Here is a 5,042-nt window from a genome sequence, read left to right on the forward strand (position 1 = left end):
CACCTTGTGCTGTAGGTCAGTTGCTAAGGCTTTGTCCTATCACAATGGCAGCCTGGGTTCAATTCCTGACTTTGAAAGCCAGTCCTTTGTGGTTTAATAATTGGGGTACTTTTGCCATGTATTGATTCTTTTTCCCTCCATGGACAGCTTCTGATTTCCTGTCCTGAAATTTCCTTTTCTCTGAATTACCTTTGGGGCAATTCTAGATCTTATAAATTGCTTACCATCTCTTTGGAGACACTTCATGCGTCCATGTTTAAATCATCCCCTTAGTTAAGGTTTCTTAATTTCACGTAGGAGGTGACCATTATTAAAAGTTTCCAAAGCCAGAAATATTGGCTTTGTTGCCCAGGCTGAGTGTAGTAACACGATCTCTCACTGCAACCTCCACCTCCCAGGTTCAAGCAATTCTCCCACCTCAGCCACCCAGATAGCTGGGATTATAGGAGCATGCCACCATACCCAGCTTTTTTTTTTTTTTTTTTTTTTTTTGAGGCAGAGTCTTGCACTGTCACCCAGACTGGAGTGTAGTGGCGCGATCTCAGACCACTGCAACCTCCACCTCCCAGGTTCAAGCGATTCTCCTGCCTCAGCCTCCTGAGTAGCTCAGACTACAGGCACCTGCCACCACCCCCAGGTAATTTTTTTGTATTTTTAGTAGAGACGGGGTTTCACCATGTTGGGGAGGCTGCTCTCGAACTCCAGACCTCATGATCCGCCAGCCTTGGCCTCCCAAAGTGCTGGGATTACAGGTGTGAGCCACCGCGTCCATCTGGTAAGGAAGGTTTTAAAGAAAAATTTTATATGAGAAAATACCTTTTTTTTTTTTTTTGAGATGGAGTCTGCCCAGGCTGGAGTTCAGTGGTGTGATCTCAGTTCACTGCAACTTCTGCCTCCTGGATTCAAGTGATTCTCCTGCCTCAGCCTTTGGAGTAGCTGGGATTACAGGTACACACCACCACACCCGGCTAATTTTTGTATTTTTAGTAGAGACAGGGTTTCATCATGCTATGTTGGTGTTATGTATAAAATTTTTCTTTTTCGTGTTGCAAAGAAAAATTAGTACTGGGACAAAGGATATCTCAGCAAAGCAATTCTTTTTACTTCCTGCAGAAAGGATACTGCCACTAGCAATCTTACCGCAAGAGTACAACGAACAAAGGAAAGCAGAAGTATTTAATTCTTATGTATTTGGGGTTGTCCTTACTGCTGTGTCTGATCTCCATTGGCTGGAGCCAGACCTCATAATCTTAACTAAAACACGATTGTCTAATAACTTGAAACTTTTCTAAACAGATAAAGGCAATGGAGAGCAAAAAGAAGGAAGGGACATAGGCTGCGAGCTGGGACATGCCTGTGAGCATGTCCAGCACAGATATTTTGGTTAAAGTACGAGGACATAGAATGTACTACGTGCCTGTAAGCATGTCTAACAACTACATAGGATAGGGCTTCTATCAAAAAGGCAAGAAGGCTTCTGAAGAAGGTGTTTAAAACAAACTATTATTTCTAACACTTACGAATTTTTCTTAAACAAGAAAGGAAACTTTGAAGATCAACTTTTTTACTTCCCACAGTTGGCTAGGCTGGTCTTGAACTCCTGACCTCAAGTGATCTGCCCATCTCAGCCTCCCAAAGTGCTGGGATTACAGGCATGAGCCACCGCACCTGGCCAAGAAAGGACCTTGTATGATAAATTTTTGTCCTAAAGTAAAATGACTGGTTGTTTAGGAAAGAGGAATGTTTAGGACAAGTCAGAAAGTCCGTGTCATAAATGGGTCTGTGTAAATCGTGAGAAGGTTTGAAAAGAAGTTATGTAAGAATTTTGTATATGTTTAAGTTGGTTATAATTGAAAGGGAATTATTTAGGATAGTCTAACATTGGTTCCCTGTGTTAAAAACAAGATTTTCTTTCTTTTTTTTTTTTTTTTTTTTTTGAGACGGAGTCTTGCTCTGTTGCCAGGCTGGAGTGCAGCGGGGTGATCTCAGCTCAGTGCAATCTCTGCTTCCTGGGTTCAAGCCATTCTCCTGCCTCAGCCTCCCAAGTAGCTAGGACTACAGGTGTGCACCACCACACTCAGCTAATTTTTGTATTTTTAGTGGAGATGGGGTTTCACCATGTTACCAAGATGGTCTCTACTCTAGACCTGGTGATCTGCCTGCCTTGGCCTGTCAAAGTGCTGGGATTATAGGCCTGAACCACCACGGCTTTTCTTAAGGTATTAATCTGCTCTTAATAAAATTGTAAGAAGTTTAAGCTTCACAGAATAATACCTCAGTTCAACTTTCGCTGTGCCTGCTGCTTTCAGCCTTTTCTCCCCTGGAGAAGGCTAAAGATAATAACTCTCCTTCATTTTTTGTCAGTTCCTGTAACTTTTTCCTCCAGTTCTGTTATTATGGCCTAATGCTGAACTATTTCATCTTGAAAATCAAAATGAATTGAGCAATGTTTTCCTCTAATATAACTTAATTCTGTACCCTTGGCTTTTAAAAATATGTCTAAATTCTCGGCTGGGCACGGTGGCTCACACCTGTTATCCCAGCAATTTGGGAGGCTGAGGTGGGCAGATCACAAGGTCAAAAGTTTCAGACCAGCCTGACTAATATGGCAAAAACCCATCTCTACTAAAAATACAAAAAAGTTAGCCGGGCTTGGTGGCGGGTGACTGTAGTCCCAGCTACTCGGGAGGCTGAGGCAGGAGAATCGCTTGAACCCAGGAGGCCAGAGATTGCAGTGAACCAAGATCAAGCCACTGCACTCTAGCCTGGGCAACAGAGCAAGACTCTTTCTCAAAAAAAAGTCTAAATTCTCAATGTAATAAAAAAACTTTTCATGCTCTTCCTAAGAGTCATGTATTCGCTTGCTATATTCATAACCCTGAATACACTCCTATTGTGTCTAATTAAATTTAAACACTTTTTCACCGAGTTTAACTTTCAGGCTATCTAAATGGGCTTCCAATAAGGAAAAACAGTCACACTGCAAATGGTTGTGTTTTTTTTTCCCCGTTTCAGTAGCTGGCTTAAGAAACAAACTTTTATCTTCTAGAATTCAGCAGTTTCACTTTCACATGATGCTGTGAATGGGATATCAGTCTCTCCCCAATGATGCCAGCTACCTTTATGAGTCTCCCCGGGATTCAGCTGGTCACCAGTTTTGCCTTAACACACTCCCACTCTGTGATGAGTCCTTTCCTCCAGCAAGATTCAATATCCTAGGTCCCACAATCTGGGACAATGACCCACGGGGTCTTCTGACAGACCAACAACCATAGGTAGGGTCAACTCTACACCCTGCTCAGCAGGAAGCAGTTGTAAGATGAGACCTCAGCCCCAATGCCAAAGATTTGTCATTGTTGTTCTGACCGGTGTTGCGGGGGTGGGATGTGGAGTCCTCAGAAGTAAGCAACAATGAGAAGGGTGAGGTGGGCCCCAGATGGAGAAGAACAATGAATACAAACAAACCGGAGGGCACACATTCCATACAATGGCTCCAGCAACATAACCTCTTTCTGCACCTAACCCTGGCCAGCATGACCCTATAAAACTTCCCTCCAGCCCCTGCCTCTTTGCAGACAGTTCCTCCATTGCAGTGCTGCCCATTGCATCCTTGCAACATATTTTCGTATCTTCTCTAATAAATCTGCATTTCATTATCTATGACTGTCTTGGTATATTTCTTTAGCGCCTGCACCACTGGCCAGTCACACCCTGGACAGAGTTAATATTTCTAAAACTCTTAGAATAGTGCCTAGCACATAACAAGTGCTACGTAAGTGTTTGTGAAATACAAAATCCAAATCTCGTCTGGGCGCAGTGGCTCACACGTGTAGTCCCAGCACTTTGGGAGGCCGAGGCGGGCAGATCACTTGAGGTCAGGAGTTGGAGACCAAGCCTAGCCAACATGGCAAAACCCCGTCTCTACTAAAAATACAAAAAATTAGCCAGGCATGGTGGCGGGTGGCGGGTGCCGGTAATCCCAGCTACTCAGGAGGCTGAGGCAGCAGAATCACTTGAATCCGGGCCGGGACGTGGAGGTTGCAGTGAGCTGAGATCACGCCACTGCCCTCCAGCCTGAGTGACAGAGCCAGCTTCTGTCTCAAAAAAGAAGAAAAGAGAAAGAAAAGAAAAGAAATCCAAATCTGACACTCTGAGTCATGATTGTCAGGGATTCCGTCATTCCTAGTAAGAAAAAACATTTGGTTCTGCTTGCTACCTGTTCTTCAGGACTTTTCCCAGTTTTGTTGAAGCTAAAGGTGCTTGCAAAATGGAGCTGAGTTTCTCATTAGCTATACGAAATCTCATGATGCTCGCTTTATTTTTATCCATTGCTTTTGTTTTCCCACTTCTCTTTTGTCTAGTGCATCCAAATGGATGATCTGAAAAAGAAATCAGCCTCTCCAGACACAGACTAACAAAATCGAGGGATTTAGGGCATGAGTGGGGATCACAGAGGTCGGAGCGTACACATTGGGAGTAAAATAACATGGAAACCCCATGTTTTTCTGTATTTCCCATAAATATTGGCCCAAACTCTTCCTGAAAGCTGATGCTCCAGCTTTTCCAAACTATTGGTTCTTTTCAAAATTGGGCGCCAGGGTCCCCAGGCCAATGCCATCGAGGAAGACGACGGGCCCCCTAGAAACGCTCCTCCCCTTTGGAGGCGGATTTCGAGGCGGGGCTCCCACGCACGCTCCGTGCCCGCGGGCCCATTGGAGTGGCCGCTGGACGCGTGCGCAGGACCCGATGGGTGCCCGGACGCGGAAGAACTGGCCCCGCGGAGATTCCCGCTTCTGAAGCGTGGGAGGCGGAAAAGACTGCAGGTTGTAGATTTCGGTCTTGGCCCCAACTAGTTCCCCCAGACCATTAGAACCCGAGACAGGAAGAGGAGGCACCGCGGCGGTGGCTGAGAGGCCGAACCCCCAACCTGTCCTCGAGGCGGGAGGGGGGCAGGGAGGGGAGAAGCACCGACCCCAGGGCTGAGGAGCCTCCGGGACAGGGTCCGGGAGCATGGGGGGCTGCACCGGGTCCCCGAGCATGGG

This window comes from Aotus nancymaae, unplaced genomic scaffold, assembly GCF_030222135.1.
Source record: "Aotus nancymaae isolate 86718 unplaced genomic scaffold, 86718_ANA_hifiasm-v0.15.2.pri h1tg000004l, whole genome shotgun sequence".
Classification (NCBI taxonomy): Eukaryota; Metazoa; Chordata; class Mammalia; order Primates; family Aotidae; genus Aotus; species Aotus nancymaae.